Source organism: Camelus ferus, chromosome 3 (genome assembly GCF_009834535.1).
Source record: "Camelus ferus isolate YT-003-E chromosome 3, BCGSAC_Cfer_1.0, whole genome shotgun sequence".
NCBI lineage: Eukaryota > Metazoa > Chordata > Mammalia > Artiodactyla > Camelidae > Camelus > Camelus ferus.
Genome location: NC_045698.1, coordinates 62,022,565 through 62,047,139, shown reverse-complemented (window position 1 = coordinate 62,047,139; position 24,575 = coordinate 62,022,565). Strand labels below are relative to the sequence as shown.

Sequence of the window (24,575 nt, the reverse complement as noted above, 5' to 3'; positions counted from 1 at the left end):
AAGAACCTGTACTCCAAAAAATATAAGACACTGATGGAAGAAACTGAAGATGATGCAAACAGATGGAAAGACATACCATGTTCTTGGATTTAAAGACTCAATATTGTTAAAATGGCCATGCTACCCAAGGGAATATACAGATTCAGTGCAATCCCTACCAAATTACCAATGACATTTTTCACAGAACTGGAACAAAAATTTTTTTAATTTCTATGGATACACAAAAGACCGTGACTAGCCAAAACAATCTTGAGAAAGAAAAATGGAATTGGAGGAATAATGTTCCCTGACTTCAGACTATACTACAAAGCTACAGTAATCAAAACACTATGGTACTGAGACAAAAACAGACACATAGATCAATGGAAGAGGACAGAAAGTCCAGAAATAAACCCACACACTTATGATCAATTAATCTATGACAAAGGAGGCAAGAATATACAATGAAGAAAGTACAGTCTCTTCAATAAGTGGTGCTGGGGAAACTGGACAGCTACATATGAAAGAATGAAATTAGAACATTCTCTAACATCATATGCAAAAATAAACTCAAAATGGATTAAAGACCTAAATGTAAGATCAGATACTATAAAAATCCTAGGGGAGAGCATAGACATAACACTCTAAGACATAAATTTCAGCAATTTTTTGAACCAGCTCCTAGAGTAATGGAAATAAAAGCAAAAAATAAACAAATGGGACCTAATTAAATTTAAAAGCTTTTTCCCAGCAAAGGAAACCATAAACAAAATGAAAAGACAACCTAAAGAATGGTAGAATATTTGCAAATGACATGACTGACAAGGAACTAATTTCCAAAATATAAAAGTTGCTCATGCAACTAAATATCAAACAAACAAACAAAAAAAACCAAAACAAAACCAAAAAAGCACAGCACAGTCCAAAAATGGGCAGAAGACCTAAATAGACATTCTCCAAAGAAGACATCCAGATGGCCAACAGGCACATGAAAACATGCTCAATATCACTAATTACTAGAGAAATACAAATCAAAAGTACAACAAGTATCGCCTCACACCTGTCAGAATAGCCACCACTCCAAAGTCTACAAATAAGTGCTGGAGAGGGTGTGGAGAAAAAGGAACCCTCCTACACTGTTGGTGGGAATGTAAATTGTTGCAGCCCTATGGAGGACAGTATGGAGATTCCTTAAAACAACTATAGATTTACCATATGATCCAGCAATCCCATTCCTGGACATATATCTAGACATTCTAAAAGACATATGCACCCCAGTGTTCACAGAAGCAATATTTACAATAGGAAAGACATGAAAATAACATAAATGTTCATTGACAGATGACTGATTAAAGAAGTTGTGGTGTATTTATACAATGGAATACTAGTCAGAAATAAAAAATAAAATAATGCCATTTGCAGCATCATGGATGGACTTGGAGATGGTCATTCTAAGTGAAGTCAGTTAGTCAGAGAAAAACAAATATCATGTGATATCACTTATATGTGGGATCTAAAGAAAAATGATACAAATTCTATTAACAAACCAGAAATATACTCATGAACATAGAAAACAAACTATGGTTACCAACGGGGAAAGGGCCCGAGAACGATAAATTAGGAGCCTGGGATTAATAGATATACACTATTATATATCAAACAGATTAACAAGGACCTACTCTATGGCATAGTGAACTGAAGTCAGTTTCTTGTGATAACATATAAAGGAAAAGCGTCCAAAAAGGAAATATATGTATGTATATATATAACTGAATCACCTTGCTGTATAACTGAAACTAACATTGTAAGTCAACTACACTTTAATAAAAAATTTTTAAAAGATTAAATATTAGTAAAACAAAGCTTTGTAAAACACTAATTTAGTGATTTGCAGTTGCTAAATTAATGCATATGGATTTACATAGTTTGCTTGAATCCAAATTCTAGCCTTTGCTATGATGCTGTAACTTGGTTTCTGTAATTCAGTCTAGATGATTATTACCAGGCTAACACGGAAAATCAGAAAAAATTAAAAGGAAAAAATATCAGGCACCCCTTTTCTGTCACACAGACTTATTTCTTTGGGGGGGGGGGAGTGTGAGAAGATGCCCTAAATTATTTCAGACTTAATTTATCTTGACATCTTACAGCTTTTAAACACCTGTTTCATATTAAAATTCTCTCTTTCTTTGGTATTGGTAGCTTTTATGTGTTTGTCTCCAACTACTCCTGTGAACTTTTTTCTATATTCCCTCCAACAGTAACACCTGCTATTCTTCCTCTTTTCATGGGGAGCATTACCCAAGATTTAATTAGGTGATTTTTTTTCTGTAGTTTTCTGTCTAAATTTACCTCTACCTCATCAGGGATTAAACCAGTGCCTCCAACGTCCCAGGTGCTTAGAAATATACGGTAAATGAATACATGAGATAAAGGTGACTAGACTCTGACAGATGTGGACAGCATAAAGAGGAGAAAAGGGGCAGAAGGAGGGATAAGGCCTCACTGGTCCATGCTGCACTCTTTAGCCACACGAGATACTGACATCACAGAAGCTCGAGATAAATCATGGCTTTATCAGTACTAAAGGGAACTCCAGAGTTGTTGGAACACAGGTCCAGGATATACGTGCTAGCAAAAGGGACCACATCTATTTTACTTACCCTCTTATTCCTAGAGCCTTGAACAATGACTGGAGACACAGTACACACTCAAGTACTTGTTAAGTTAACAAATAAAGCCAATTAAGTGTCCTGATTCATTAGTGAACATGTCATTAATATTGTGCCTCTGGAATTTTCCATCAGGAATGGTGGAGAGAAATATCTTTTAACAGTTAACTCAACAAATTACAATCACTGCTTAGGATATTTCTTGAATTTTAGCTTTTCCATGTCTGTATTTCTTACTCCTATATGCAATTGTTTATATTAACACTCTAATCATTATACACATTTTCATAACTACATATAATGGATTAATGATATTTATCCTGAGGTCCAAATTACCAGATGGACACTAATGAGACAACTGCATATTTTATTCAGTCATTCCCAATGTATAATATTCCAAACTTAACTGCGATTGAGTTCATATTTTTAACATGCCTTAACAAAGGAACATTGTCACACCTTACCATACACAGTATCTAGCTTTTTTGCTATTCATATAGTTGATGATTAATGAGTATTTGTTAATCTAATGAATGATGGAACATCAGGGTTTACTGATACCTTGAAAGTCATAATCTTCACAAAGTTTCTTATTAAACTTTGAATTATTTTCCAGCTTAAATCAGCTCTGAAAGATGGCAAAGCATCAGTGGTCAGCAGTCAGCAGGTCAGAGAACCTAAATGGTTCTCTTTCTTTACCAATCCCTAGATGCAACAAAGATACTGTACATTCATGTTTTATGTATAAAGAATACTTGATTAAACTAAGAAATAAGCAAATACATATGTTATACCATTCTACTACACACCTAAAAGTTCTGAACAGTTTGCTCCTCTTTAGTGTTGTTGTTTTTTTTTAATAATTGTACCTTTAATGTTATTCCTCCCACGAAATGAGATTAAGACACAAAGGGGTGAAATGGAACAGAGTTAGTAGGAGAGAAATGACAAGTTCACATTATACAAATTGTGTATCAGGACTTTTGTGAAAAGGGACCATTAATTTTTGCCAATAAAGATAGTTTAAATAGAATTAAAGATCCATTCATGAGGATTACAAAGTCAATCATTTAAAGCTTTAAAATATGACCTCAAATCTAATTAAAATAAAATTTAATTAGCATATTATAATGTTGAAATAACTGAACCAAATATATAGGTGTCTTGTTTGTCCATCTGGAAATTTCAAATTTGGGACAAATTCGCTTGATAAATTTTTATGTTTAGTTATAAAACTACAAATTGTGTTTAAACATCAACATCAACAATTTCATAATAAGACAGAAAAGCCCCCTTTTTAGTGTCTTTTCTAGCCTCCTAAAAGTTCCTGGATGAGTAATAAAATCTCTATTAATACTTTGATAATGAGATCTCACTATAAGACAAAACATGTAGCATTTTAAAGCTAGCTGTCATGTAGTGTACAAAATAGTGAATACATTTGTTATTCATTACTTGGTACTTTATCGTTATGAATTTTTCATATCCCTGTAGTGTCATCTTACCCCAGCTGCCCTGGCATACATCCTGGTTCAAATCAGGGCCAGCCAAACATAAATAAATGAAGTTGAACAGGTAAGACTTAGAAGACCCTTTCCTTGATATAGATAAAAAACCTTTGTTTTGAGTTTTAAAAGGTTGTAGTCAGGTAGATATTGGTAAAGAAATAGTTGGTTAATACTAACAAATAAATCAAATTTATTCATATTTTGATTTAGTTTCTGGATATTAACTCCGGAAAGCTCAGAACATCCTTAGAATTGTGTAATCTTCATATAGCAATAAGAGTTAATAAGTCCTTAGTTGTCCATGCTGCTGTACTTGGGACATTATCTCCTGAATTCTCAAAGTCATGTTTTTGTTGTCTTAAGAAATACATTAAATTATATTTCATAAGTTACTCATTGATGTTCAGTTGGCAAAATAATTCTATCATATTGTCTCACTCATATTTCAAATATCCCTTTCTAAAAGATAGGTAGATTTAGAAGCATGCCTTAAATTGGGATACCCTAAATTAACAAGTGAAGTATAATGTGCAGTGAGGTAGTTCTGTCTGCACTCTTAGTCTCACCGTGACACCAAGAGAAATAATATTTACCTACAAGACACTCTCAATGGTTTGTATAATTCCCAAGGATGTACTGTAATTCAATCACCTATGTTCTCATTTTTTAAAAAATACACAAGTAAGTGAGGGTAATCTTAGAATAAAATAACCTGGAATCCTTTCCCTATGGGAAATAAATCACTTAAGAAATTTCATATTTCAGTTTTGGTTAATAGCAAACAACTTGGGGCAGACCTCACATGAGACTTTGCCACATACCTCTATAACTTAGTGAAATATAGCTGTGTTCTAAGGTAATGGGACTGTTTGGACCTAAAGTATCTGTTCTGATAATTGAATCAAAATGGTGTCAATGTTAAAGTAAAATTAATATTGAACCTTCATTGGCGTAGAAGTGAGCCTGAAGCCTGTTGTATTAAAGATGATCCAAAGAAGTTCCTTATCTCAACAATTAAATCAGAATCGTAGACACCTTCTCACATTTTAATAACTTCCAGATGGTGAATGAACTAAAATAAAACTAAGATTTCAACAAAAGTTAGGGGAAATATTAGCATAGTACAAAAGACTAAGAACACTAAGGAAGTTATTTTCAAACTAGCTTTTCCTTTCTTTAAAAAACGCCACTGGCAAGAATAATGACGCTTCCATAATGTTACTAGAGTGCTATATTTGTAAAGCAGCATGTAAGCCTCATAAAAGGGTAATGAGTTCCTTAAGTGATAGTAAAATAAGCTTTCATGTAGAGATACGCTGAGGTACTACTGTTCATGGGCAGCAGTAGAGCTGCATTACCTATTTTGTATTGCAATTTTCACTAACAGAAAAAACGGAATTACAGTAATGCTCGCATTTTCTTCCTCTGACATGAAAAAAGAACTCTAGCGGAGTTCAACCAAGTAGAGAAAATGATAAAATCTTATATAAAATTTATACTTATTTGGCCATTCTTCTTTATATAAGCATGTTATTTGAATGGAGTAGGACTAAATTTCTCTAGCTAGTCATAGAATTACCCCCAGATATCTATTTTCAGTTGATTTGGTCTCTGCTAGGCTTATCAATTATTACAGCTTCATAAAATATGCATAGGCCCTTTGACATTTATATTAAGTAACACTTGTCTTCTCCCTTCCATGTGTGCATGTAAAACAACAGCCAGGAAAAGGACTCATTTGTGTTGGTGAAAAAAGTTTAATAGAAGACACGTAAGAAATTTTTAAAAGTCCTTCAATCTAGTTTCATCCTTCTGCAGAAAAATCCTGTCTATCATGTAAGTGGAATCCCCTAAGGATATAAATTCCACATTAAATTCTATTGGCTAATTGCCTGCACAATCAAGAAGACATTTCTATCCTCTATTACCATTCTTAATTGGATTTCTTGTTCTTCAGCAGCAAGAGGAAACAGATGGTTCCAGAATTCAGAAACTCCCAGTAAGTGGCAGGTACATGAAATATCTTAGCGTTTTGTCATATTAAGTTTTGGCAAGGCAACACGGTAGAGTGAGAAGAGACTGTGTCTAAGAAGTTTGTGAGCAAGGTTCTGAAGGATTCAAATAGAAATGATAACTTCTGGGGTAGATATTTTAAAAGAAATGTCTTTGAATGATAGATTGCAGACAAATAGTAAAGATGACTATGGTAAGGAGAAGCTCTCATTCTGAAGTCCAAAAACAATACAAAACAAAAAAGGCTCAACCCAAAAGACTAGAGGATAAAACTTTCTGTGGTTTCATAAAAAGCTAAGCCCATTATCATCCAACTACCGAAATGCTTTTTTCCTAAAAAACATGTAAACTTTTTGCATGAGTTAAATTAAGACAGATAAAAGTACTCAAATGCCAAATTCTATCTTCATCAGAGTAAGATAGAATTTCGATCATTTAGATTATATTCTTTATTTAATAGAAGAGCTAAATGAGAAAACTGGTGCTGCTCTGTAGCCACTAATATGTCAAAGTCTGTGCGTATTTGAAAAATAGAAACGTAAAGGCAGCTTTTTAATCCTCAGATCTGAAACTAGTTGTTGAGGGGGACTACCTGCTGAGCTTGAGTCCATCTAGGTCGTTAGCATGTAGTCTCTGGCCACAGGATCATACAAAGCATTTTAAAAACAACTTTCTGTATTTTTTTTTATTCCAGATTCCCTACAATTAAAAAAACTAAAATATACCAAAGAATTTACAACTAAATTGCTCTTTTCTTTACAGGAGAAGGGTAGAAAATAAGACATTTGTATTACTAGTATTTTTTTTTAAAGTTTCTTTTGGGAGGCAATTGTAATTCTTCATATTCAATGTTGTTTTAACATCATATAGCAAAAAAAAATTATAAACCAATAATACCATATTAATTTATTTTTAACATCTAGACAATAATTGATAACAAAAATGAAAACAAAGTTCAAAAAAATTTAAAACCAAAAAAAGGTAATTGAAATACATTCTATAATGAAAAAAATACTGTTCTTAAAATAACTTGAATTAAGCCATACTGGAAAACCATGTGGTAAGGAATGGTTTGACTTAAGGAAAAAAATGACTGAACTAATATTCAGAATTATTATTGTCCATCCTAACAAAATGTAGAGTAGATATATATGATGAACCCTTGCCTCCAACTTCACTTTTATTCATTCATTCAATAGTAGTTTATGCAACAACTGTTTGGGCAAGCAACTCTATATGAAAAATAACACGCAATGTATGTGTTGGCCAAATATTTGTTGGTATTATTTGACTTCATTTCTTCCTGTGATTTTCTATTACCCTAATTTTATTACATAGGAGCAAACTGCTAGATCTTCACCTATCTATTTACTGAGTGTGATTTGAAAAATTCTAAAATAGTCCCCATGACACTGGTATTACTCTCGCAATTAATTATGTTTTGTATTACGGCAAAGGGATTTTGCAAATGTCATCAAGGTTACTCATTAGTTGCCTTTAGGATAGGGAATGGGCCTAACCTAAAAAGCAGAGTTTTCTTCAGCTGGTAGGAGAAGAGGAAATTAGAGATGGAAAGAATGAGGGGAATTGGATGCTGGGTGGGAAATGGAAGGGCCATGTGGCAAGAACTCGACAGAGATCCCCAGATACCAAGGGCAACCCTGAGCCACCAGTCAGCAAGGAAATGGGGGCTTCATCTTAAAGCTACAGGAAACTGGGTCCTGCAACCATAAGGAGGAGCCTAGAGACAGATTCTTCCCGTAAGCCCCCAAATAAAAGCCCAGGCTGGCTGATACCTTGACTTTGTGAGATCCTAAGCAGAGAACCGAGTGGAACGCATCTGGACTTCTAACCTACAGAGCTGTCAGCAAATAAATGGGTGTTGTTACAAGCTGCTAAATTCATGGTGATTCGTTACACTTCAATTAAAAAGGAAATAAACAAAAAACTAACTACAGGATAAAACTGTTATAGTAAGCCAAGAAAATAAACCTGAATTTGGGAACATTAGACCAGGGAACACAGGCCAAAATGAATGTGTAGAGAGTCAATTGTAGGCTTCGAGGCTCCGGTCTTGTCAACATGAAGAGATGCAATGTTATTTCTTACGAGCTTGGATAGGAGGTTTTTTAAAGGATGATGATAATAATCAGTTCCACATTCAAGACCAGAAGGAAATCTGTCACCTTTCCCATCAAGACTTCACTGAAATGAGGGTATTTAACAAACACAGATAGGTTTGGCCATCTAAGTCACAGAGAAATTGGGAAGAGGCCAGGACTGGGTAGTTAGTGATAATAATGCTAAACAAATGGCAAATCATGGTAAATAAATTGTAACTATTAATATTTATTAACTCTCAGACATTGATGTAATTAATCAACTATTCCACCTAAAATTTATAGAAACATGGTAAGATTAAACTACTACCTTCCCTATTTTACAAGCAAGAAACTGGGGTACAGAGAAGTTTAATACCTTTTCAAATCCCCACAGCAAATAGGTCTAGGGGGCCAAGATTTAAATCCCAGTACTCTGACTCCTTGGTTTGTGTTCTTAACCACTAACCTAAGGCTTTAAGAAAGTAGAAAAAACCCATCAAAGTACTTTCATGATATTTTTAGGGGAATGGTCTACACAGAGCCTATGACACACCTGTTGCTCCTATCCCAATACACACATCTCTAAAGGATTAGAAGGCAATACAGTAATTCCTCTGTGTCCAAATATGCAACTACTGAAAAATCAGACAGATGGCCCCACTGTTTGTCCAGTATCCAATGGGGCAAAGCATTAGTAGAGAATTGAACCTAAAAATATCTTAAGATCAGAAAAAAGAACAAGAGAATCTCCAGAAGTTTGGTCAACCTGGGAGCTCACTCTCTGCCCATTTAATTCCACCAATATAAAAAGTATTCTTAAATACAAGCCTCACATCTTATTTTCATATTAAAATACAATGGATATTTTACAAACAGAATTTCATCCATTTTGTTCATTAGACATTTTGCACAAAGTGATTTCTAACTTACTTTGCATGCACCTATTACAGGGTAAATTTCTGTGAAAAGTTTTCAGGATTTAAAAAATATTCTACATTATCTATTTATTTTAATTATGTAACTATGAATGGACAGATATCATCAAATAGTCCAAATTATAAGAAAAAAATTTGAAAAAGCTAATTATCCAAATTTTATCAGAATTTCTTTAGTCCATAAGTAAAATTTTAATCTATGTATATGCTTTATTTATGAATGTTATATCTATTCATTGGAAATTCTAGATAATATGTACATGTTTACACTTACTTTTCCTTTACTGTCAAATCTTATTTTGATATATTTGGCCACAAAACAAAAAGAGAAGACAAATGTTTTTTGCAAAGACCAAATAAAAAGTGTGCATTATAGTCCTCCCCTTATGAATTCTATGTAATGATAAATGACACCAGAATGTATCTTACATTTAGTTTTAAAGTGAAACCTAGAAATTTTTGTTAGATCTAAACTTAGCTGTGTCTCTTAAGATTTATCACTTGGTACCACATGTTGTGTTTCTGATCACAATTCTCATAATCTGTGGAGAGGCTACAGATGTCTGCTTTTATATGAAAACAGTGATCAGTTTGCTAAAGAATGGACATAGGCCACATTTCTAATTTTATGTTGGAAAATTTGTTCCATTTTACAGATTTATTTTTACCCCTGAACAGTCCTGACAAAATTTGCTAAGCTTAACTATTCTAGTCAGATCATTTGTTTTTTTTATCAGTTTATCCATTTCGGGTAATATTTTTCAAAGATTCATACTGAGGCCATGCTCTGAAATCTTATGCAGTAGTTATTTTCACTCATTATTTTTAAAAAATCTTTGAGTAGAAGTTGAATTGATAATTCCCTCTTTACCGTCCATGATTAAACATGGACAACCTCAAAACATTGTCACTCGTTACTTCCAGTTGTGTGAATCTATCAGTAAATGGAAAAAGATTTCTGTGTTAACATTTATTTGAGACATTCCTAGAAATCTAATCCTACAAGTTAGGAATTGTTATTGAATAACTTAATGATTGTTACTGAATATTCATCTAACTAATGGATAAAGAAACTAAGGCTCAGAGAAATTGAGTGAGTTGGAGAGCAACAATAGAGAGTAGCAGATTTAAAGCCAAATTGAGGAAATCTGATTCATTCAACTAAGTTAAAGAAGCTATACTTAGAATTGTTACAGTGTTATCTAACACAGACATATTTTGTTTCCATTTTCAGGTTTTCAAACATTTATATTTAATTATTATCCTATGCTTAACTACTCCCTTGAAGTTAAGACATGAAGTGGTACCCTATTTTTAAAATGATAAAAAATATACAATGTGTGTGTGTGTGTGTGTGTGTGTATGTAGATGTTCAGCAATAAATATTATTAATCTTTCCAAAGCATAACTTTCAGAGGGAATTAGCTACATATCCTGTTACACGGAGGTTTAATAAAAGTGAGTATTTCTGGATGCTGCCATATTTACTCCTAAATACTTTCATTTTGCCCAATTTTTAATTGGATTCTATAGTAGTTATTAACCATTTACTTAAGATCTCTGTCTCTTTGCAGATCATCTTTTTATTCTTAAACTGCTTCCCAGAAATGTCTTTTCCCTTTTGTAATTTCCAATTCCCGTTTTCTGAATTGTGAATAAACAGGTAAAAATGAAGTTCAGAGGGAATACATTAACAACTAGCCAAGGAAACATCTGATACAGCAACACCATGATAACCAACAAAACCACATCATTTTGGATAAAAAATGACAGGGTTTATCTCCTGTACTATTAATATTCTTTGGTAATTTCTTAGAACTATCATACAACTAGATATAAAAATATGTGACATAAATATGGCATTTCCAAAGTCAAGGTAGCAGAATTTTTCATACAAATAAAACACCACTGATGTAGAAAATTGAATAATTCACTGAATGCATGTGACTTAGATGTTTTGTAGTTCATTAATTTATTCTTTCAAAAAAAGCACTAGCAAGTGTTGGCTAAAACCAACCAAGGTTCTTACTCTACAAGAGTTATGCTGCCTGTTACTCATGGGGAAGAACTCCTGGCATGCTGATCATTATTAACACGACTGCATCATTATAATGATAAATAGTACCGCCAGTGTTTTTGCAAGTTTCTGTTACTTCCTTACTGCTCACTTGCCTTTCTTACTTACATAAAGAAATAAAAAGGAATTTGATTTGCCAATTGTGATAATCATTATTAATTAATCATCTTGTTAATTAGGATTACATTCATTGTGGGATTTCTTTTCTATCCCTTATTTGGTTTACTCAGCTGGTTAGATAATGTTTTGTAAGATGAGACATTTCCTTAACTGTGCCATTTTAAAGCAATGTGTGAGGTTTATTGATAAAATGAAAGGTCATTATGCTCAATACAAATTCATCGTTACTTGCTACCTGTGAGATTTAGTCCTCAAGATCTTCCTTACAGGGTCTTTTATTTCATCAACATGAAAATGATGATGACGATAAATAATTATTTACACTTAAAATATAAAAGTATGGGAAAGTATCTAATTCTGTATTAATAATACACTATAGAAAAAACTAGACATATACCAGAAATGGAAAAGTGGTTTTAGCTGAAAAATAGTATGTTTTTCTTCATATTTAACACCTTAAAGAAAATAATGGAGAAAACATTTAAAAAAATTCAATATTAATTCATAATAAAACTCTTACTGAACTAGATATACATAAAACTTTCTTAAATTCTATATTTTTCCATTGAAGTATAGTCAGTTTACAATGTTTAATTTCTGATACACAGCATGATGATTCAGTTTTATATGTATATTCCTTTTCCTATTCTTTTTCATTATAGGTAACTACAAGATATTGAATATAGTCCTCTGTGCTATACAGTAGGACCTTGTTTTTTTAATCTATTTTATAAACAGTATCTGCAAATCCCACATTATAACTTCAGATATCATTTTAATGCTGCTTCTCTTTAAGGTAAGAATAAAGAAAAAGAAAGCACACTGTCACAGCTTCTATTCAATAATGAATCAAGAAGGCCTAGTGTCTAAGGACTGGACATATCTGGAAATGATATGAGTGAAATGGATAAATTATAAGAACTGATCAGGGATTTCAGCAGTAGTGCTGGACACAAAATGTATATATAAAAGGCACGGCATTATTATACAACATTAACAGTCAGAAAATGTTATAATAGTAATAATTAAGAACAGTAACAAACATATTGGGAGAAAAAAACATGTTCAAGATCATAAAAGTTTCACATTAAAAAGCTACCAATTTCTCCTAGGTTGATCTATAATCTGTGGAATTCTAAACAAAAAGACCATCACAATGTGATTGATATAAAAAAACAGCAAGGGCCAAGAACACCCAAGACAACTTTGAAGAACAAGGTAGAGATAGCAGATACCTAGCTATAAACAACTATAGTCATTAAGATAATAGTAACACAGAGACAGACAAACTAATGGAATATCACCAAGAATAAAGCAATTGACTTATTTAACAAGGAAATTATATCTATGAAAAACTTGGTATTATATATTGATGGTGAATACTCAGTATTTTTGCATCTGTAATTGAAAGTAAAAACACTATAACTTAAGTTGTATTGCTCTGATCTGAACCAATAGTGTTTAAAATGAAAAAGTCCCTCCTTTTTTGTTGCTTTAAAAAATAGATTAGGATGATTGTTTTTTTTTTTTTTTAAAGTCTCTAATGCTTGATAACAGCTACATAAAACTCAGAGGCTTATTTTATGAAAGCAGTCATTAATAACAAAATACTGGTGTGATATGTTTAATGACTTGTAGGTATATTCAGGAATTTTATTTCTTCTATACAAATAAACTAAATTTTGTTCTAGGAAAAGCATAAAATTAATCTATATTCTTATGTTTTGGGAATTTCTAAAATATTTTATTCTTCTCCAACTGTACTTGTATCACTTTTGTCATTTATAATGTTTACTTGTGTTCTCTCTAGATTACCCTGTATTTTCCCAGAGTTTCCTATTTTATTAAATTTTATAAAGAGTTTTTGTCCTTATGATTCATTTCCATTGTATCTTTGTTTTTATTTTCTTGAATATTTTTCTTTTTCTGTTAATATCACCATTGCATTTAATTTGTGTCTATTCTGTCATATTAATTTTTTCTAGCTTTATTCTTTCCTAATATAATTATTTAAAGCCATAAATTTCCCTTGAAGTAACACTTTAATTTGTAAATTTTATATACAATGTTTTTATTATTGTTTATGTCTGACTTCCATTACAATGCATTAAGTTTAGGAGTATATATTTTCAAATACAGACTCTTTGAAATTCTTTTTTACACTACATACTAATTTAATTTATATTGTAGTCACTAGGGGCTGTATGATGTAGATTCCTTGGCTGATGCTCAATCCATAAGTTGATATTGATGCTTGAAATTGATGCTGAATGTATGTGCTTGAAAATGCGTATCTTCAGCAGCGTGTTATTTAAATATTCCATATCCCACTCAAATATTGATTCTTGCTCTGCTAACTGAGAAAGTAATTTAAAGCTTTAGCTCTGATGTTGAATTTGGCATCTCCATAAATCTTGATTTTTGTTCTCTGTTAATATCATCAGATACACAAATTTTATGATGCACTGTCAGCTGAATTGTAGCTTTAATCACTGATTAAGTAGACTTAATAAGGCTTTCTTTTCTTGAAGCACATTTTCCCTAATACTAATGTAGATGCAATACATTTCTTTAGCATTGTGTTTGCTTGGTATCACTTTTTCAGTTCTTCTATTTTCAAACTTTGTTTCTAAGCTTCCTTTTAAGGTTTCTATAAGGAGCAGATACATTGTCTTTTTCTCTCAGCTTGTCACTCTAGGAAATACAGTTGGAACTTTAATACTACATTGATTACATTACATTGATTATGAGTACTGATAGTTTTTTTTTTAAACCATCTTATTTCAACCTTGCTATTTACCATGTTTTTCCATATTTTTTTCTCTTTCCCTTTCTAAGTCTTCTTTTAAATTAATTTATTTTTAATTATATTCATTTCCTATATTGTTCTTGGAGTTAAATGCTCTTTTTGTCCTCTTAGTGGTTACTATGAAAATTTTTAAATGCATAATACACTTTAAAATTAAAATTAATCAACATTTCTATATTCACCCCTCAAACAATACATGGGTCTTAGAATATTTTAATTTTTGACCACTCCTCTACACTTTATTATACTTTTGTATTTACTTATGGCTGTATCCTCTAAAACATTGATTTTTGCTTTATTAAAACATTGAGAGAGAACTTTTGCCATATGCTTACTAATTTTTATTGCTTGTATTCCTTCTTGCAATACAGAAACACTTCAGGGGATCATTTTTTTTTCCCCTGAAGTATATCATTAGATATTTCTTTATGCAGGGCTGGCTTAACACAAACTACTTGGTTTAGTTTGTTTTCTAAAAGTCTTTATTTTACCCCAGTAAATGAAAGGTAGCTTGACTGCATATAAAAGTCCAGATTGCCAGTCATTGCCTCTAATTTTTGAAGTTCTCTTTCCATTTGTTTATTGTTTTCTATTGTTGTTAAAGCTAAGTAGGTTATCAGTTATTAATTATTTTTCATTCTTAGCAATTTGTCTTTTCACTTTTACTGCTACCTAGCTTTTAACATTATAAAGTTTTACTGTTATATGAATAAGCAAATTATTTCTTTTTATTTGTCCCAATTTGGATTTTCAGAACTTCCTGAACCTGAAAAGTCATGTCTATTAAAGGTTCTGGAAAATGATCAGTCATTAGTCTATTTCCATCCTGTGGAACACTACATAAACATGTGCCACATTTCATTCTATTCTTCATGTATTTTAAACTCTTTCTAATGCTTTTCATTCTATTCTCTCTGACTTACATACTGTGTACTTTCTTCAGATCTACCCTTGAGTTCACTAATTCTCTCTTTTGCTTTATCTGAATGTTCAATTTATTAATTTAAAATATGTTAATAATTTTTAATTTCCACATGTCTGGTTGAATATTTAAAGTATACTAGAGTTTTTCAATTATATTACCTCATTTTTTAAATTGGTAATAAAAATATTTTAACTTCCTCAAAACTTTTTACATTTTGTTTATGGCAATTCTATTAACTGAAGCTTTAAAAGTTTTAAGTTGCTAAAAAAAATTTTTTTTTCTTCTTCCCATGGTAAACTTTTTCTTTGAAATTTGGATTTGAAACTTATTTTTGGTGAAGCTTTATCTTTGGAAACCTTGAGAATCCGAGGTTGAGAATGAGTCCTTTCAGAAACTCAAATACCCAATAATATTAAACTTAGTTTCACTTATTGGGGTTTAGTGAACAAGCTGCCAATATAAATTACATATTCAAACATGTAATTAGAAATTCTTAGATGAGAATTTTTCCTCCTACTCCCCCATACTGAGGAGTTCAGCCTGAAACAGAGTAAATACCTTCTTTTCTCTTTTTGCTAATTGGAAAACTTTAGTCTGTATATTTGCTAAGATACAGCTTTTTAAGTGTTCCCATTCATCTTGGTGGAACCATAAGGGTTGACTCTCTTTTTGGCTATTCAAAGCAAGTCACTTCTTTACCGTGACTGGAAATTACTATAGCATATCTGTGGCTTTGACTTGAACTTAGTATTACAGATTCTATCTCACTATTTCAGGCTGCTTAGCCCTGTTTATTTCAGAATCCTTAGTGTTTTTCTTTCTTTTATTTTTCAATTGAATTACAGTCAGTTATCATATGTCAACTTCTGGTGTACAGCACAATGTCATAGTCATGCATATACATACATATACTCATTTTCATATTCTTTTTCATTAAAGGTTATTAGAAGATATTGAATATAGTTCCCTGTGCTATACAGAAGAAACCTGGATTTTTAAAATCTATTTTTATATACAGTGGCTAACATTTGCAAATCTCAAACTCCCAATTTATCCCTTCCCACCCCCTTTCCCCCAGTAACCATAAGATTGTTTATTATGTCTGTGAGTCTGTTTCTGTTTTGTAGATGAATATATTAGTGTCCTTTTCTCTTTTTTCTTTTTTTTCAGATTCCACATGATCTTTGCAATGTTCTCCTAAGACAGTCTACCCAGGCAATAGAAGTAAGAGCAAAAATTAACAAATGAGGCCTAACTAAACTTACAACCTTTTGCACAGAAAAGGAAACCATAAGCAAAACAAAAATACAACCTATGAAACGGGAGAAAATATTTGCAAGTGATGCGACTAACAAAGATTTTATTTCCATAATATATAAACAGCTCATACAACTTAACAAAAAAACAAAACAACCCAATCCAAAAATGGGCAAAAGACCTAAGCAAGCAATTCTCCAATAAAGACATACAAATGGCTAATAGGCATATGAAAAAAATGCTCAATATCACTAATTACCAAAGAAATGCAAATCAAAACTACAGTGAGGTATCACCTCACACCAGTCAGAATGGCCATCATTAAAAAGTCCGCAAACAATAAATGCTGGAGAGGCTGTGGAGAAAAGGGAACCCTCCTACACTGCTGGTGGGAAAGTAGTTTGGTGCAGCCATTATGGAAAACAGTATGGCAAGTCTTCAAGACTAAAAATAGACTTACCATATGATCCAGCAATTCCACTTCTGGGCATATATCTGGAGGTAACTCTAATTTGAAAATATATATGCACGCCAATGTTCATGGTAGCCCTATATACAATAGTCAAGACATGAAAGTAACCTAAATGTCCATCAACAGAGGACTAGATAAAGAAGTTGTGGTATATTTATACAATGGAATACTACTCAGCCATAAAAAGAATAAAATAATGTCATTTACTGCAACATAGATGGACCTAGAGATCATCATTATAAGTGAAGTAAGCTAGAAAGTTTTTCTTAATTGTTTACTTTGTTTATTAGGTTACTGTGTTTTTCCTACATGTTTAGGTAACTTCTATCATCAAAACACTTTATTATGGAATCACTTGGTTCTAATTTCTCAATGGTTTCCAAACTAGAGAAAATTAGATGACTTTTCTTATTTTATATCTTTTAAAAAACCTGAAAGATCAATTCATATCATAATAGAACTACTCAAAAAAAGTAAAACTTTTTCAGTAACAAATGAACAAATGCCATACCAGTTCTTCAACTACTAAACACAGTTATTTAGGTATTGTCTTTAGGCTGGGATCTAAGAGACATATTCAGGAGTTCAATAAATCTTGTACGTTGATTTCTGCTATAGAATCAGACATAGCTTAGCAGGATTTTCTACTTTCATTTCCGAGTGGAGACGATCCATTAGAAATAATTTGGAAATTGTCTGAATGATATGATAAACTTTGAGACCAGACTCAATCATCTCTTTCTCTGGGTCTTTCTGAATTTTAGAAGCAACATATTCTTTTTTATTTGGGCTGTGCTATTCTGTCCCATTTACCAAATGACCTTAAAAACTCATTTTGGGTGGGACCTAAAAACAAGAGAAGGCTCTACACCAGACCACGCTGCCATGCAACTTGCTTTGGCACTGGGCCATGTGATCTAGCAGATCCAGTGGTGCTTTAGGTGACAGTGTAGGTAAGGATGCCTTGTGGAGGACCCTGAGGTGAATCACAGTGCAAGGCCATAGGATCTTGGTGTAAAGTCAGGCTATCCTCAGTGAGTAACTACTCTCCTTGGAAACAGTTTTTGATCTGCTCCTGGACCTTAGCAGAGTCAAATGCTTAATGACAGACCACCAATCGCCATGTGACCTGAACTGATCATCATGAACTGGGTGTCATTTAACACACCAAGACATAAAGTTGGGCATATACAGCAGGACCCCATCATCAGATGGAAGTGTTATATAAAGATCAAGGCCAAACAGTCTCTGAAAGCACAAGTTACATCAAGAAGTGGCCCAAATCCTGGTGGTCCTCACTCCTGCTACACTATGGTCCCATGGGGAGTTCCCAAATATCAGTTGATAAAGGGAGATAAAACTCAGCCTGGTTTACAATGGTTCTGCAGAGTATGCAGTCACCATCCCAAAGTCGACATTTGCAGCATTGTAGAGTCCCTTTCTGTGACATCCCTGAGGGACAACTGTGAAGGGAAATCATTTCAGTAGACCAACTTTCAAGCAGTAAACCTGGTTGTTTACTTTGGAAACAAAAATGGCCAGACATGCTACTATATACCAATTTATGGACTAAGGCCAGCAGATTGCTTTTGCACTTGACCTGCAACTTTTCCTGGGATATCCAGCCTACAAGCCTAACCTGCAGATTTTATATTTACCAGGTCTCCATAATCATGAAAGCTAATTAGAATCCTCTCTCTCTCTCTCTCTCTCTCTCTGTCTCTCTCATATATATAATTGTAGATTTATTTATATAATTTCTTTAAAAGATAACTGGCTATTTAAAACAAAACCAAAAGTAATACATTTTAAAGTTTATAACATAAGTAGAAGTAAAATGCATGAGAATTAGTAAAATGATGCAAGGAGGAATAGAAATATACTTAAAATTTCTACATTAAATCAAGTTTTAGATAAAACTATTTAAATACAGACTATTTAATGATACATATTAAAACCTTATAATTACCACTGAATTATATCAAAGATACCTCTAATAAGCCAAGATAGAATAGTAAAAACAAATATTTTAAAATAAATACAAAAGAAGAAAGCAAAAAGCAAAAAAAAAGTAAGAACACAGGTGATGAACAGAAAACAAACAGAAAAATGTTAGGCTTAAACTTGAGAATATTGTTAACTACAGTAAATGCAAATAATCTAATTAATCTAATTAAAAGGTAAAGATTTTCAAATGGATAAAAGGCAAACCCCAACAATATCCTGTCTTTAAGAAATGCATTATAATTCTAAATACACAGAATGGCTGAAATTATGGAGAAAGATATAGCATACAAAACATAAATTTTAAGACAGGTGGAGTATCTATATTAATAACATACAAAGTTAGCATTAGAATAAGGAAATAAGAAATATTACTAGATATACTGAAGAAAACATTATCATGATAAAGGATAAATTAATAAAGAACACATAGCAACCCGAATGTTTATGCAGGTAAAAAGATATCTATATCTAAGATATATAAATATATACACATACAAATATATGTGTATATTCATATGCATCCATAGCAGATATAACAAGTATACATATATACAAATATATGTATATACGCATATAAAGCAAATAGAGTAGATACTACAGAACTAAAATAAGTAATAGAAAATTTTGTTATACTGGAGATTCAGCTCTCCTCTCTTGGTAACCGATAGTACAAGTAGCCAAAAAAAAAAAAAAATCAGTAAGGAACAGGAGACTTGACTTTAAAGAATGTAGAAAACACTATATTCAATAACAGCAGAATATATGTTATGTGTACTGTACATAAAATATTCACCATATAGAGCACATGCAAAGCCACAAAAAGTTCAATAAATTTTAAAAGACTGAAATTATAGAGAATATGTTCTCTGAACACACTGGAATTTTATGAGAAATAAAATACAGTGAGAACTCCAAAGACCTCCTAAATTTTGAAATTACATGCCTTTTTATCAAAATACCCATGACAGATGGAGAAATCACATTAAATTTAGAAAATATTTTGAAAAGAATGATTATGAAAGTACCATATATGAAAATTAACAGAGCAAAGCTAAAACAATGCTTTGAGGAGAGTTTTCTAGCTTTAAATGATTAGGAAAATAATAAATGTCTACAATCAATAATGTAAGCTTCTACCTTAAGAAATCATGATAAAAGAAAGAAAATTAATCCCAAGGTAAATAGGACACAAATAATGAAGATACGAACAGAAAGCAATGACCTAGACAATGGAACAAATAGGGTTAAGAAAAAAAAATTAAGGAAACCAAAAGTTAGTTCTTTAAAAGGAGCAATAACATTGATAAATCTTTAACTAATTTAGAGCAAGAAGAAAACAGGGAAGACAGAAATTACCATTCTGAAGGTTGAAAAAGCACCATCCTACAGAATCTATGGAGGTCATAATGGATATACTAGAAGTATTATAAATTAGTAACACCAATAAATTCAACAATTTAAATGGAATGCTTGGAAAGACACAAGTGACTAAAAGTTGGCAAAGGCTAAGTAGAAAATATAAATACTCTATCACTATTAAAGAAATTGAGCTCAATTAAAAAACTTTTCCACAAATGAAACCCTGGGACCATATGATTTCACTGGTGAATTCTATCAAATATTAAAAAAAAGAGAATATTCTAAACTTACATAAATGCTTTCAGAAAATAGAGGAGGAAAAACAAAACACTTCTCAAGTCATTTCTGGAGACCAGCATCATTACCTTTATATACACATCAAGAAAGGACATCTTTGACGAAAAAAAATTAGACAAGGTCTCTATCAAAAAAGGAAATTACAGACCTATAACTCTTGTGAATATAGATGTAGAAATCTCCAGAAAAATATTGGGAAACTGAATCAAGAAAAAATATTTAAAATACATGTATCATTCTCAAATGAGTTTTATCCAGGATCTGTACAACACACTGCTGAATTTGAAAAGAACCAGCAATTATACTCCTGAGCACCTAAGATAGTTATGCAAACATTTATCTCCATAAGGCTTCATACATGAAAGATCACAGTAACAGTATTCGTAATAGCTGAAAAGTGAAAATAAATTTCTATTAACAGATTAATGGATAAATGTTAATATGTAATTTTACACTACACAGAAATAAAAGAAAAAGTCTTGATACATGGATAATTTGGATATGTCTTCAAAACATCATTATGAGCAAATAAGGCCAGACTAAAAACAAACAAACTGCATCATTTAGACTACATGAAATTATAAAACAGGCATAACTACTCTAAGATAACCCAAGTTAGACCCGTGGCTGCCTGATTTGTGGGTTGGGAAGAGTGACTGCAAACAGTAACAAGGTACTCTTTGGGGTGAGAAAATTGTTCAATAACTTGATTGAGATGGTGATTACACCGATGTATACATTTGTCCAAACTCAAATTACACATTACAAATTACGCATTTTTATTTTATGTTAACTATACATCAATAAAGTACATATTAAAAAAGAAACTCATTTCATTATTTTTTCTTTTATTTTGGTAAATATTAGAAAATATATAAGATAAAATTGTTGAGTAAATAGAGAACTCATCCATAAAAATCTCTCCCTTTTAAAGAAACTCATACATGAAAGGTTGTTTCCTATGATTTTATGTAAATAAAATCCCTAAGGTATCATGTCTATAATTAATGAAAACCTGGTTAACTGAATATGATGAAGATTTACATTCCAGATTCCTTAAAATACTGTTTATCCACATACTGTAAACATTTTCTTTAACATCTGAAACTCTGGGACTAGATGAATTAGTTTTCCAAAGGGGATCATCATGAATCCTAATGTTCATATAGGCTTGACTAGCTCTGATTGGATACTTTTAAGTGAAATGATAAATTCTCACTTACAGAGTAATTAGAAAAAACTAGCACACATTTAATGACATCTAGGTTCTTAATGACTTGAAGAGAAGCTAACCTAGTTTACAGACTGCTGTTTGAAAAACCAAACATGTCTTATTCAGACATGATACATTCTAAAAAAGAATATTGACTCTTTTCTTTTGAAGTCTGTTTAAGCCCTTTCAATACCTGAATGAGGTTTATAATATAAATGTCTAAATGAAACGTATTTTAATGCTCCTATGTTAAACACACATTTGTATATAAAATGCTACATGTTTACACAAGTATAAATAACATATCAACATACGAACTGCATTAAAACATTTAATGTAGTCATTCTGAGGATGACTACATTTGGATCTTGTTATCTTTAGGAGAAAAATAGTATGTTTCTAGACAAGCAATGGATTTTAAATAAACCTAAGGGGTCCAAATATAATAAACTTAATGAAAATTAACACAATGTGAAACACCGACACGGAATCTGACCAACACAAATTGATGTTAAATCGAGAAATTTTAAAAAGAATGTATTATGACTCAGAAAACAATTATCTTAAGAGGTCTTAGTAACAAAAAGGCAATAAATCTATGGTGGTCATTCTCAGGAGTGTTTCCCTTCACCTTATAATTGAACTGTTAAAATAAAACACTAAAACTGTGCTGTAAGCTCAGTGACCTCTGCATCAGTTAACACAAATGCTTTGTGTTCTGACGCAAGGTCAAAACTCCAAGTCAACCGAAGATCAAGAAGGTCTTGTGGTTTAAGTGACATGTATCGTAATTTTCAAAGAGGTTATGGCCTGACTCAATTATAAACAAGAAATAAAAATGGATTTTTTTTAATTTGCTTTCAAAACATTGTAGATTAATTTAAATGCAGTGATTGCAATCTCTTCTCATACGTAGTTCCAGCCCAACACAATTTTCAAAAACCTTATCAGAAAACACTGGCTTCACATAAACCAAATAGCACCCCCATTCTAGTGTTCATATGCTTTATAAAAGCCTTCCAATTGCAAATGAACATTTTTATTTCACTTTGGACAACTGACATTCACGGCTTATATTTGTACAGACAGCACAACACTAACTTCAAAAGTATCACACATTTGCTAAAAAAAAAAGGCCTTAAGTATTCAGGATTCATGTATTTACAAGTTTTGCTTACCCTTAGTGGATCATAAATAATGTTTTTAAAAAGATATGTTTTCTCTTTTTCTCTGCATGAGATATAGATATGTGTATCTTAGTAACTTTATGTAAAGTTGATTGTCTTTCCTATTCAAGAAAAAAATCTCCACAATATTTGTTTTTGGGCAATCTGACAACAGTACAATTTCTTTTCAACAGCAAGATATTCAGTTCCGTTTTTATGCTTAAGTGAGAAACTATTTATGGAAATGCACAGTCTCATTTATAAAGTGATATTTAAGATGTTAGATGAGTGAGCAAAAATGGACAAATTGTGCCTAAGGGGAGTTCTTTCATCTTCTGAAGCAAAATTAGCTAAAGTTGAAATTTCATAAAATTTACCTTTATAAATATTAATATTGTATTTTCCAGACTATTATCTTGCTTCCCTTTCTCAGATGTATCAAACATATTATCATAATAATAATCTAAAAATAGAGCAAAAATTGACTGGTAAAATTGCCTGTAGGCTGACATTATTATGAAACTATAAAGAATGAAATGCTGAATCAGGGGATACGGGATAGTGTCTTCTAGAAATTAATTCCAGCTGAGACTTTGTGAAACCTTAATCACATAATCCTGACTTACCAAAAATCATTCTTAAGAAAATTTAGTGCTCAGGATAACTTCTGGGAATAAAATTTTATGATAATCTCTAAGAAAGGCAAAGGCAACATAAGACCCACAAGCTCCTTCCGTGAGCCTCAAAAACTTTAATAATGGCTCCAAGGACTGAGAAAGCAATTTGATTTCCTTATCCCCTCAGTTTGTGGCCTCCACTGAAACTGCTAGTTAATACCAACTGATGCTCTTTTAATATCACCCCTTTTCTTCACTGAGAAGCACACTGGCAGAACCAACCTATTTCATATTGTTAACTGAAAAGCCGACTTTACATTTAGTTGGAAGAGCAGGTCTAAAGTGACCACAGATCATGACAACATATTTTACTTATGCTGAATTATTTTATCCCCCAATTTTTTTGTTAGGGAAAAATAAACCACATAAGATATTAATTTTGTACCCACAAATGATAAACTCAATATAAAATAACAGTAAAATTGTCTAATATTTCTGCAAGACTGAAAATTTTACACAAGTATATTGATTTGAATTATTGCATTAAATATCAGTTTTTCAGTTTAACCATTTTACTCACATTACTTGACTTAATTATGATTTGGTGGTCCGACTGACTTTAAGAGTTGTTTGGGTGTTTTCAAAATGACCGGCACTTTGGAAGACTTTTAATAACTGTCTTCTCTCAGAGTAGTTTATGTATATAAAGAATGAATAAAAATTCTTTACGATTAGGATCTCTTTAGTTCAACTGGAATGATTATAAGCTTCTGGAGGGTGAGAAGCTCTCATACCTTTGAACCTTCTTTAATGCCTAGCGCAGTATGAAGTACCCAATACACTCTGGTTAGTTTTATTAGCTCTGGGAGAGTAATTTGTTGAAATATAATTCAGTGAACTCTAGCTACAGCTTTTGTTGAAGAATATGGTTGAAAGCACTTTGTTAGCAGGCAACTTTGGACAGTTTCTCCTGGGTAGAGTTGCAATGGTGCTGCGGTACGGTCTGATGCCTAGATATTATTATTCAATAATAATTTTTATTTTTGT

At 32.0% G+C, this 24,575-nt stretch overlaps 2 long non-coding RNA genes across 2 annotated transcripts in view; one reads left to right on the top strand and one right to left on the bottom strand.

The window, feature by feature from the left end:
* The window catches only part of LOC116662254, a 238,703-nt gene that overhangs the window by 161,199 nt on the left and 52,929 nt on the right, over positions 1-24,575 (bottom strand). The gene's annotated exons all lie outside the window — the stretch shown is intronic.
* On the top strand, positions 10,553-23,862 carry LOC116662262. Its single transcript, XR_004318303.1, has 3 exons — positions 10,553-10,645; positions 19,946-19,949; positions 23,852-23,862. It is a non-coding gene; the product is annotated as an uncharacterized LOC116662262 (long non-coding RNA).